General features: G+C 44.9%; 1 protein-coding gene across 3 annotated transcripts in view; it reads left to right on the top strand.

The window, feature by feature from the left end:
* The first annotated feature begins 825 nt into the window (after positions 1-825).
* JSRP1 (junctional sarcoplasmic reticulum protein 1) overlaps positions 826-12721 on the top strand; it is a 73061-nt gene continuing 61165 nt past the window's right edge. Inside the window, exon 1 of one of the 3 annotated variants that reach the window (XM_036742398.1) lies at positions 826-922. The gene's annotated coding sequence lies outside the window, so the exon portion shown is untranslated. Of the gene's footprint in view, positions 923-12020; positions 12079-12721 lie in introns of those variants that run through there. The other 2 variants (XM_036742395.1, XM_036742393.1) reach the window with 2 other exon arrangements.

Below are 12721 nucleotides of genomic sequence, written 5' to 3'. Positions count from 1 at the left end.
GAACCCTAGACAGGGCAAATGAAGCTTGGAGAGAGGGACAGGATGGGTAAGGTGGCGGTCTGCTGGAGGAGATGGGGGTGGAGGGGATCCTTAGCAGGAGAAGGAAGGACCTGTCCTTCTCAGAGAGAAAGGAGAGAGTGGGCCGTGATGGAAAGGGGTTTTGAGATGGAGAAAATGAGAGAAGGAGTCTCCATTTTCTCAGTAAAGGCAGAAGTGTTTGAATCCCAATTCTGACACCACTTAGCTGTGTGACATTGTGCTTGTCCCTTGTCCCTTCTGGACCTTATTTTCTGTCTCTATGAAGTAGCACAGTGCCTGTGCATAGTAGGTAAATATGGTCTCTGAGGTTTCTTTCAGTTCTTCCAGTATAGGAATCTGTGCATTCCCTTGTTGAACATTGGAGCATTTTGTTACCATTAAAGATTCTCGAGCTACACGATAGATCCTTTGTAGATAAATCTCTTCTAACTTTTCTTATATGAGCCTGTATCATCAAAAAAATAAGTCACTTCTACCCAGAGCAAACAGTTTAATTTAATGTAGTATTTTAGTGACCTTACTTCAGATATTTTGTTATCTGTTCCCTGTAGAGGTCACATATTTGCACTTTTAAAAGGCCTGCTCAATAAGCATCAGAGATACTTCACTATACAATCCAAACCAAAAGGATATTGAGGGTTCAATATTGAGGCCAGAATCACAGCATTTTAGAGTTGGGAGGGACCTTAGAGACCATCTACTCTAACCCACCCATCCCCCTAAAAAGAAGCCCTGTTACGTTCTTCTGAATTAAACTTTTTCTTTCTTTGTTTTTCCTTCTTTAAGGAGACTTGAGGAAAAATCAACAAAAGGGAGGAAAAGCCTCACCAGACTTGGATCAGCCTTAAAGTATCTCCTAGAGATCTTTGTAGGTTATCCCCAGGTAAGGAGTTAATTATTGGGACCCCTGAAGCAAAAGAGGCTTGACAACACACATCTTGATCCAGATAGAGAATGATAGGTGTTCAGTGCATCTAAAGTCAGTGTCTTAGACCTATGAGGAACCTTGGAACATAGACTGTGGATTGTTGGGGTGGGGAAGGACCTGAGACCAGAGGAAAATACGTCATCATAGTTAATGGGGACCTTCAAGATCATTGGACGATGAGGGGACTGTGCCATACAGGGGAAAGCCTTCTTTCTTCTTCCACAGGGAGATTTTTTTTTAAACTTGGCATCAAAGAGAGGTGCCCTTGATCTCTGAGCTGCTTTTCTCAAGGACTTTGTAAGGTAATGAGTCAGGTCCCTGAGGGTGAGGTTATTGAGTGATGAGGAAGCTCACAGCTCACACTTACTTTTGCAATTCTTTAATTTCACTTAAAATGTTATCAAAACCGGATGCCAGCAGTCTGTGCCAGGCGGCTTGGGCAAAATCATCTGCAAAGAACATGTTTAGAGTCATTTCTATCTGTTCATTTCTCAGAACAGCTTATTAAAATGTATAGTTATCTTCCCCCCACAGATCAAGGCCATGATAACGTCATTAATGAGCACCTTTTCCCATAAACAAAATGAACAAACCTCCCAGGTAGAAGAGACTGTTTAACTTAGGATGCATTGTTCAGAATGAGGGAGAAGTATTCCAAATGGTGTTTATTGATGGGCTGCCTGTTGGTGGCTGCCAGCCAGCATCCATGTGTGATGCTTTAAGGTTTGCGAAGCACTCTACATGTGTTAACTCTTTACTATCCTCACAAGAACCCCGGGAGGTGGGAGCTGTTTACTCTCCTCATTTTACAGATGGGGAAATTGAGGCACATAGCATTGAAATGACTTGCCCATACATAGCAGGTAAGAGTCTGAGGCAGGATTCCAACCCAGGTCTTCCTGCCTCTGATCCTACCCTCTGTCCACTACGATACCTCACTGGCTGAAGTGATACATTCAGAAGTTTTAAGATTGCTGTGGCCTGGAAGGGACCTTGGCACATAGGACATAAAATACCAGAGTGGGAGTGAGCTGGAGCCATCACCCGGGTTCTGTAGCTTCATTTTGCAGATGAAGAAGTGGAGGTCCAGATGCAGGAAAGGAGGGCCCCACGGGCACCCACTGGACTGGTAGCAGAACCTGGGCTAGGACCGAGGGCTGAGTCTACCAATACGTCAAGAGCTCAGAGACTGCCTAGGCACAGGTCCTTCCCCCACCAAGGTAAATTGGTTCCTCTCCATCCCTTCTCACGCTGTGCCCTTCTGGTCCAGGACATTCCTACAAGCTTCCCCATAGGATCTGGCCAGGGCATCCGAGGCCTTCCTTCCTCTGGCTCATTTAATCTCCCATAGATACTAGTGCAGGCCTGGGGTGAGGTGTCAGCCATCCTTCTCTCTGTCTCTAGGGCCAGTGTGGGCCCTTTCTCCTTTTCTGATCCTAAGCATCCTTGACAAAGGCATTGATATCATTCCTGACATGCAAGTCATCATTGGTAATACGCTGTGTGCTGTTTGCTCTTGCTGTATAACCTTCCATTGCCCCTTGGATCACTTGTGCTTGTGGCTCTTTGAGACACAATATCCCATGGTTTGCAGCTGTATGGCGTTACTGGAGGAATGTTGGTGAGGAGCTTTTGTGACAGACACAGCCTGGGCTCCTTCAGAGGCCGTGTGTGTGCTTTCCGCAGAGGGCTGCCTGTTGAGCTCTTCTTATTTCCACAACCACATCCCCCACCCCTTACCCTTCATTGTCCATCTGCAGTGACTGTCCAAGAAGTACCTGCTGACGGACAAACTCAGCAGGTCATCAGTCCAGGTGTTTGTTAATCTGGGTGACTCGGGGAGAGATTGGCAGCTCCAAACCCAGCCTCGGCCTGTCCGGGGGGGCTGGGGGGGTGGAGAGCACAAGGCTTGGAGCCAGGCAGGATCAGCTGTGAATCCCATCTTTGACACGAACTACCTGGGGGACCACAGGAAGTCGCCCAGCCTCACCGACCCTCAGTTCCCTCTGCTGTAAAATGGGGATAAGTAGACATAGAATAATCATACTTCACGCAGTTGTAAAGATTGCGGGTGATACTATCTCTGATTTCCCTTTTTGAATTTTAAAGAACTCTATAAATGTTCTGTGTATGGGTGTCTTAGTGTTTCAGCTTTGTAACTTTTGACTTTTTGTAGCAAAATAATTTGTAGATTTCAGTTTAACTCCCAAAAGCTGATGCTCCTCTCACCGAGTGACAGCTGCCCCAGGTTAGCCAAGATGCCCATCAGTCCACAAGGAGGCCCAGACACTGCCAGGATTAATGGTACAGAAGTATTTGGGCTTTATGTTGATAAACTAGAGCACAACGTACAGAAACGTGTTGTACTTACAGTGTTTTATTTTCTGTTAAAGAAAGAACATGCTGTTGTTTGGTAAACTAGTACCTTCTGGGGAAAATATATTTAACTCTAGCTACCAGAAACTCCAGAAAAAAGCAACGCTGTTAATCTGGCCATTTCTTTTACAGTTACTGTTTCCTGAATGGTTGCAGGTACAAGTGAACTTTGATGACTTCCTCTGGGGAAATGTCCATAGACACACAGAACCTCAGCCCTTTAAAATTACCTGATCCAACCTACTCATTTCATAGATAGGAAAACTGAGGCCCAGAGAGTCCGAGTAGTAAAGAATCCTCGAAGGGCACTTAGAAATCTTCTAGTCCAGCCTCCTCCCTTCACAGATGGAGATCCTGAGGCTCAGAGGTGTTTAGTAATTTGCCCAAGGTCACATCAGGAATTAGTCATTAGTGGAAGGTATTTTTAAGATGCTTTGAAATGAGAACTCTGTGCACTTTGACACATGGATGGACAGGTTTGTCTAGTTCCTCTGTGGCTTCTGAGAGAGTTGTAGTGTGCTCCCTGGTTCCCTTCCTTTTTTAAACAGTGAGAGCTGTAGTGAACCATCTCTCACTTCAACAGATAGCCTTAGAATCTGCCAGATCATGAGAAAGTGCTCTGACATCACACTGGTCTCTCTAAACACTGTCTTCACATGGGACAGAGAGCACTGCTGGTCATCAGAGAGCCAACTCTCTGTGGTTGTCTGTGGCTCACCAGACTCCCAAATACTTCCCCCATTGTTGATACGTGAAATCCCACCATTAGAACAGCTTTCCTGCACCAATGGGCCACAAATCGTTCATCGATAAACACTGTTAGACTGTTTTGAGCTAGATCGTGATCGTGGGGATGGGGTGGAGATCACGAGCTCAAAGGGGTCTCCACCGTAGAGGGAGGAGGAAAGCAATAAGAGGCCAAAGAATAGGGAAGCTGAGGTTCCCAAAGATAAACCAGTTGTTTGGATCTCCCTCTGGCTCTCCCAGTTCAACCTGGTAAATTCTGGGCTTCTGCTTCATGCATAACTAGTGTATGTTGCTGTGGGGAAGAGGGAGGGTGTTTCTTTGAGACAAGAGCATCCCTCCCTGCTATCTCTCTTGGGAGGAATGGTGTCAGAGTTATAGAGCCAGGGGGTTAGCCTAGAAAGGATTTTAAAAGGGATTCTTTAATTTATCATCTGCTCTGTGTAATCACCATACTCTATGGGTTCTCCCTGATCCACTTGCTCAGAATGAACACTCATTCAGTCACACATTAGACGCTCCCTATATATAAATCCCTGTGCTCCACAGTGAGGGAGAGAGCAGTGAGTTTGTGAAGACAGTCCCTGTTCTCAAGGAGTTTACCATCCAGGAAGAAGGGGAAAACATGCACATATGTAAATGTGATACAGATAAGAATCTGGCAATCCTGTAAGGGGCCTATAAAGTGCTTTGAAACCACATGAGAGAAAGATCCCTTCCATCTGAGGACCTGGGGAGGAATCTGGGCAGGCATCATGGAGGTGGTGGGTCTCAAGCAGGCCTTTGCAGGATGGATGGGCCTGGTATCATTGTGGGGCAGGTTGTTCCAGGGCATAGGCACAGCCTTAGCAAAGATGTAGGAGGGGAGAGCTCAGGATGGGAATCCATCTGGCCATCTGCCGTGTGTTGGCAGCAGTAGCCGGAGGACCACCTGGTCTGCTTCCTGGCCCATCTCTGCGTCTCCCTTTGCATATGGAAGAGTAAGGCAGGAATCCTGGACTGTTGTGCTTTCAGAGTACATTCCAAGTCCTGTGCATCTCAGAACTGCCCTCACCCTGCCAGCAGTTTGACTCTATCGTGCTGGTAGAGCTTGTCTTCCGTGTCCAATGTGGCCCAGGAATTTTGGTTACTTGTATCTATCTTCAAACATCATCAGCCAGTGGCCCCCACTGTGGGATCACACACTTTGAGGATGTCGGTACAAGTTGCCAATTCCAGCCAGGGCAGGGTTTCTTTTCCCTGTTTTATCTCCCTAGAAGTAAGCTGTAAGCAACCTGTTGTCATGGAGACAGGCAGTTTATTTGGAAGGAAAGCTTTAAATCCAAGAGCGAAGGGATGAGATTGTTGCACTCGATTTTGGAATCAATCAGTGAACAGGTATTGACCAAGTGCCATCATTCCCTGTATTCTCTGCCAAGAGGGAGGCAACAGTAAACAAAATGTGACCTCTACCAATAGGAAGCTTGCAACCTAGTTGAAGAGGTGACATATGCTGATTAAAAGATGAATGGTACCAAGGGTAAGTGCCCAGCAAGCTCTTCTACGTAGGCCATAGGTACCGTGGAAAGAGCCCTGCCTTGGAAGTCCAAGGAGTTGGTGTAAATGCCAGCCCTGGAGCTCACTACTGCATAGTCTTAGGGAAGGCCCTTTTCCTCTCTGGGCCTCAGTTTCCTCAGCTCTAAAAGAGGGGGTTGGATTAGATGATCTCTAACACCCTTCCAGCTATGAGTCCTTTAATGTGATGATCTTTTACAGAGGAGAAAACACTAAGAGAAGGGGGCTTTTAAGGGGCAGGAAGAAATATCATGACCTCTGGATGACCCTCAGTTCATTTTTAGTAGTAGCTGCCTCCAGCTCTGAATTTCTGAAATGCAGTCCTTTGAATTACTTCCATTTAATTCAACATACATGTATTAAACACCTCCTGTGTGTAGGTTCCCTGATGACCCCCCTGCAATCCTGGGGTGGTCACTGTGTCTCACTGTATCCCAGGCTCTGAGAATTATCAAAGAGCAAGCCCTCTCAAAGGAGCCATCAGTCCTGGTCCTGAGACCAAACTCAGGCAAGATGAGATTTGATCTAGTCTGGCAAACCCCGGGACCTTCAGATGCAAGGTGATGAGTTGGGGGGAAGCCCATTTTTAAGATGCTGTCTTTTTAGCAGGGATAGTATGTGCCTTAGAGAAGGGAAGTCACAGCATTCAACCTAATTCAACAAATATTTACTTGGCATCCACTACCTGCCAGGCACTCTGCCAGCTATTGGGAATAGAAAGGCCTATAATGAATGAGTCATCTGCCCTCAGGGAGCTTCCATTCCACTGAGGGATACAATGAGTACCTGAAGAAGTAAATAAAAAGTAATACCAGGTTTCTAGAGGGAGAAAGCTTTAATGACTGGGAAAACGAGGAAAGGCTTCAGGTAGAAGATAGCACCTGAGCTGGGCTTTGAAGGAAGCTAAGGATTATGCAAGGTAGAGTGAGGAGGGAATGTCCCAGTAATTGAGATATCTTAGAGCAGTGACTTGCTGATTAAAGACCTTCCAGTTTACTTAGCATTCCTCAGATTCAAAACTTAGAATATCAGTGCTAGTCCCAACCTTAGAAATCAGTATTCTCTGAAGATTGAGGGAATGCCCATCAATTGGGGAATGGCTGAACAAGTTATGGCATATGAATGGAATAGAATACTATTGTGCTATAAGAAATGATAAACAAGAGGATTTCAGAAAAACCCAGAAAGACTTAAATGAACTGATGCTGAGTGAGGTGAGCAGAACCAGGATAACACTGTACACATTAACAGTGACACTGTGTGATGGTCACTGATTGACTTAGCTCTTCTCAGCAATACAGTGATCCAAGACAATTCTAAAAGACTCATGATGGAAAATGATATCCACATCCAGAGAAAGAATTATAGTCTGAATGCAGATCGAAGCATATTATTTTTGCTTTTTTTTGTTTTTTTTGTGGCTTTTCCTTTCGTTCTGTTTCTTCTTTAACAACATGACTAATGTGGAAATATGTTGACGTGATTGTATGTGTATAATCTATATCACATTGCTAGGAGGAGAGGGAATGAAGGAGAAGAAATGTGAAATTCAAAAGCTTATAAAAAATGAAAGTTGAAAACTATCATTATATGTCATTCGAACAAATAGAATACTCTTTACCAAAAAAAGAAAAAGAAAATTAAGTCAAGAAAAAAAAAAGTCAATATCCTCATTTTACGGAGAAAGAAACTGAGGCTCAGAGGGCTCCAGTGATGACTTGCTTATAGTCACACAGGGTGTTGGTGGCAAATCAACAGAAAGTGCTCTCTAAACCCTGCCTTCATGTAGGTCAGAGAGAACAGTTACCACAGCGCCTAGATTGTCATTGTCTGTGAGTCACTAGATGCCTGAGTACTTTCTTTACCTGGGTCATCTCCAGTGGTCCTGGTGAATGTCAGGCCACTGGACCCAAATGGCTCTGGAAGAGAAAGTGAGACTGGTGACCTTGCACTGCCTTCCCTCCCTCAAATCAAAGTCAACTGCAAGTCACGTCATCATTTCTCTGATGTCATGGTCCTCTTCGAAAATGAAGGACAAACACAACAACAACTACGATGACGATTAATTGATGCCTGAAATCCCACCTTTAGAGCAGCTTTCCTGCATCAACAAGCCATTGGTAAAATGCAAAGCATTCTTCCTCAGGCACTATTAAACTGTTTTAAATCCTATCCATTCTTGAAAGAAAGGCTCGTTATTGGTAAGGGGATTGAGATCCTGAGCCCAAAGCGGTCTCTGAGTGAGGGAGGAGGGTGGGAAGAAGAGACCGAAGGATAGGGAGGCTGGTCCCCCAAAATCGAACAGTTCTTTGGGGCTCCCTCTGGCTCTCTCAGTTCCATCTGGTGAGTTCCCAACTATAACCCTAGCCCCCTATTTTCAGTCTAGACTTAGCGTGTCATGAATGAATACTTGAATTATGTACGCAGTTATGTGCAATTATAAAAAGTCATGTTGAAAAGTATCCCTGGGTTCCTCCTTCTTCTTCTTGTTTGCCATAGACATCTGCCTATGTTTCCTGTGTGCAGGAAGCTCATTTCTCTTGCAGGCAAAGGATACCAAAATCCCTTGCTGGCATTCTCGAACCTTGTAAGAACCGAGCATCTCACCAAGATGGCACAGAGAGCCCGGCGTCTGAGGGTAGGGAGCAAAGTTCCCTTTAATGGCCAAGCCTTCCAGTATCAAAGTGAAAGACAGATCAGGCTGTGATCTCCCCCGGTGAAACCCATCCTGGGCCTAGGTCCTCTTGCTTCAGATTTGAGGTTAGGAAACTAATAGAATAATAGTAATAATGTACCTTACATTTGAAGGTAAGCACGCCATCCCTTCTGCCCCTCCCAGCTTCGGGCACCTGTGATTTCCTAGACTGCTTATGATAGAGCATTAGGATCCAGAAAGCATTTTACAAATGATCTCATGTTATCCTCACAAGCACCTTAAGAGATAGCTGCTATGATTATCCCCATTTTTCAGATGAAGAAACTGAGGCAGAGGATCACACAGCTAGGCAGTGTCTGAGGCCAGAGTTGGACCCAGGTCTTCTTGACCCCAGGCCCATGCTCTATCTACTATGACTAGCTGCTACCTAGAGTGTGGTAACTGTGAAGGCAGTGAACCTGGGTCCAAATTCTGGCCCTTCCACTGACAACCCTCAAGTCACTTTATCTCTCTAGGTTTCAGTTTCCTGATTCCATGACTGCTTCTGCTTCTTAGCAGATACTCTTTGGGAGTTGCCGAGGCTGAGAAATCATGCCCCAGCTTATGGGCCATTGGAGGCCCTGGACAATCACAGGGTCATCACCTCCGTAGCCAGATAAAGTATTAAGAAGTGGAAGAAGCTCACAATATCATAGAATGGGGTGGGGGAGCACTGTTGGAAAGTGTCTCATCCCTCCTTCTACCGATGAGGAAACGGAGGCCAGAGAGGCCATGTGATTTTCCCTGAGGTGACACAAGGACCCCAGTCGGGCATATTCTGCCCTACACCACCATCCCCTCTCTTTATCCTCAAATAATAGAGTAGTGTCTACCGCTTCTTCATCCCTCTCTCCTGGACTCTTATTGCAGTAGCTCCCTAACTGATCTCCTTGCCTCAGGAGGCCTTCCTCTCTGGCTTCCACATAACTACAAAGCTGATCTTCCCAAAGCACAGGACTGACAGAGTCACTCTCCTGCTCGGTAAACTCCAGTGGCTCCCTCTTGCCTCTGGGATAAAATACAAACTCCTCAGTTGTTAAATCCTTGATTAGTCTGACACTAATTTATTCTTCCAGGCTGATTGCACATCACTTTCCCTCTATGGTACACCCACTACACCCCAACTAGATGGACCCATTTGTTGTTCTCCGTACGTGACATTACAGCTCCCGTCACTACGCCTTCACACAGGCTGCTCCCCCAAATGCACTCTTCCCCCAGCCCCCCCCCAAATTACTTTGTGTATTTTGTATTTATTTGTCTGTCTACTTGTTTCCTTCCAGTAGAATATAAGCTCTTTGAAGGCAGGGCCTGTTTCCTTTTTTGTATTTGTACTCCAGAACCTAGCTCACTGCCTGGCATTTATTCTAAATTCTTATTAAAATGAGAAGTGACTTGTATAAGCTCACACAGCTGCTAGCGAGTATTGAAGCTGGAATTCGAACTCAAGTGTTCTGAGTCCTAAATATGGTATAATTTCATCAGCCTTTGGAAAACAAATTTAATGTACATGGTTAGAAACCCCTATCCAATCACTGGATTACTTGTGTCATAACAGCTCCATTAAGAAAATAGCTTCTTTTTTTCCCCATGCAAAGAAAAATATATGCCTGGGCATTTTTGACTTTTTGCCAGAATTGTGTTTTGACTGGGTGAGGGTGTGTGAGTCACATGTCGGTTTCAGACATACCCTACGTGCAGGACCAAAGGAACTCGGGCCAGGCCCGTGTGATGCAATACGGGTGCACTCAATTACCCTACCTCCACCCTAGCCCTGCCCCCACCTTCCTTCCCAACCTGAGCAGAATTAATCCTTAGCAAGATTAAACTGGTTTTGGCATAGAGTGTGCTTATGTACATTCTAAATTAACGTGAAGTGCTCGAGGGAAATATTCTAATGATGGGGATCAGGGGCTCAATTACATTTCCATGGAAAATTAGCCATACTGGTACAGTGAGGGGGAAAACACTGAATCGTCCCTTGCCTTCTCACGAGTCTTAGCTGCTCTGAAACGTTCTTATGGGGTGCAGGTGGGAGGGTTCGTAGTCTGAGAATAGGATAAAAAGCTCCATTTTACTTTGAGAATTAGTTGGTGATAGAAATGATTCCAGGCCTCCACAAAGCACATGAGAAAGCCAGAGCTAAGAGAGCCAGAATTCTGGGGAAAGGAATGAATGGCAGCATAGAATCGTGGAATGTCAAAGCTGGAAGGTCCCTTAAGGCACAGAATATAAAATTTCAGAGTTGGGAGGGATTTTAAGATGTCAGATCTGAAAAGGACCTTAGAACATGTCAGAGGTAGAAGGGACCTTGGGACACAGACCCCACAGTAGGAGAGGCAGAGGGGGACCTTGGGACACAGACCCCAGAGTAGGAGAGGTGAAAGAGATCTTAGAATAAAGAATGTCAGGACTGGGAGGGCCCTTAAAATCATCTAGCCCAAGTCCTTAATTTTACAGAATGAAAAATGACATAATGTGTCCAAGATCCCATAGTGAGCTACTGGCAGGACTGGAACCCCTGTCTCCTAGCTTCATTAATTTGGGCTCCACCAATTCCAAGTCTGTGAGGATTCATGTAGGACTTGGGCTGCAGTTTCTCTCTGAACCTCTTGGAGGAATACTTTTATAGGTATTTTATAGGTGTGGCTTCAAGATTTCAGGAGGAATGTTTAAACTCCTTTAGGGTCAAAGCTGTTTTCAGGAGCCCCTCAGTATTCCATATGTACCCATCAGTTGGATATTAAGTGACCTGCTCATTACAAGTTACTCTCACTTAAATGTCCTCCAGACAGAAGCCACACAGCAGGCTAGTGGCTTTACCCTTGATCTTTCAGGATTTGTTATGTGAGAACCCCCATGGCATTCAGGCTGTTCATGTATTGTCACTTATCCTTCCTATGTGACCAACTCTCCATTTCTAATTATCTACCTCTTTGTGTATACAACTTAAAATTTGTGAGATGCTGTTGCTCATTGACACCATGGGGCTTTTTATTGTTCTTTGGTTCTTTTAATTTCCCAGACATCATAACATTCTTTTGATATGCAAGTGAATAGTATCACCAGAGGAACACAGAAGTGAGAGAAAAATGAGATTTTACAAAAGAAAAATTGCAAACTACTAACAAGTCAAGTCAGAAAGTATTTATTAAGCACCTACTATGTTCTAGGCACTGTGCTCATTGCTGAGAATATAAAGAAAGGTGAAAGACAGTCCCTGCCTTCAAGGAGCTCACAGTCTGACAGGAGAGAACATGCCAACAACCTTATCCACACAAGAAAAATACAGGATAACTTGGGGGCAGTCTCAGCGGGAAGGCATCGGGATTAAGGGGGATTGGGAAAGGCTTCTTTTAGAAGCTGGGATTTTAGTGGAGACTGAAAGAAACTGGGAGACAGAGATAAAGAGGGAGAGAATTGTAGGCAGGGGGGGACAGCCAGTGAAAATGCACATTCTCTCTCAATAGATAATGGCTGCTGCTGCTGTTGTTTGTCCTTAGTTCTAGAAGAGGACCATGACATCAAGAAGATGACGCCATGACTTGAAAGTGAATTGGATTTAAGTGAAGGAGGGCTGTGCAAAGTCACCTCTGGAGCCAGCTGGATTCAGTAGCAAGACATAGATCAGGACAACTGGAGATGGCTCTGAATGCAGTGGAAGACCTTGGCTTTTTTAAGCTAAGGTCTTTCTGAGTTCTCACTTTGACCAAGGCAGTGCTCATTCAGTGATCAAGGCTAGGTAAGAAATGAGCCAAGGAATGTCATCTTTTACCTAATCAAAAAAAATCCATCTAGGAGAGTAAGACCCTTAGGATTTCTGGCCAAAAAAGAAACAATTTCTATATACATTCATTCTGAGCCATCAGGGCCCAAACAATTACCACTAAGTGGGACTTGGGCTGGGACCCATACAGTGAGAGCCAAAGTGAATTGAGTTTAAAGCATGGCCCTTAAGAATGAAATCTAACCCATGAACCCCAAGATATCTTGGGAGGTTTTGGCAATCAAAATTTATATTCCTTTGGACAGAGGGAGAGGGAGAAAAGGAGGGGAAGGGGAAGAAGGAAAGAAAAGGAGAAAGGAAGGAGCTACATTGCCCAACTGGAACTGTCTAGTTGGGTCCCCACTGGGGCAGCTCAACTACTCACAGATTGTTGTTTGTCCTTTATTCTCTAAGAGGACTATGACATTAGGAGGGTGATGCCATGACTTGCAAATGAATTGGATTTAAGTGAGGGAGGAATGTGTAGAGTCACCAGCCTCACTTTCTTCTCCTGAACCATCTGGTTCCAGTGGAGAGATATAGATCAGGATGACTGGAGATGGCCTCTCAGATAATAGCTTCCAGCATCTTGATTGGGTGGCAAATGTGTATTGAATGA

This window comes from Trichosurus vulpecula, chromosome 1 (genome assembly GCF_011100635.1).
Source record: "Trichosurus vulpecula isolate mTriVul1 chromosome 1, mTriVul1.pri, whole genome shotgun sequence".
Classification (NCBI taxonomy): domain Eukaryota; kingdom Metazoa; phylum Chordata; class Mammalia; order Diprotodontia; family Phalangeridae; genus Trichosurus; species Trichosurus vulpecula.
The sequence above is the reverse complement of the archived record's forward strand: the minus strand, read 5'-3'. Positions and strand labels throughout refer to the sequence as shown.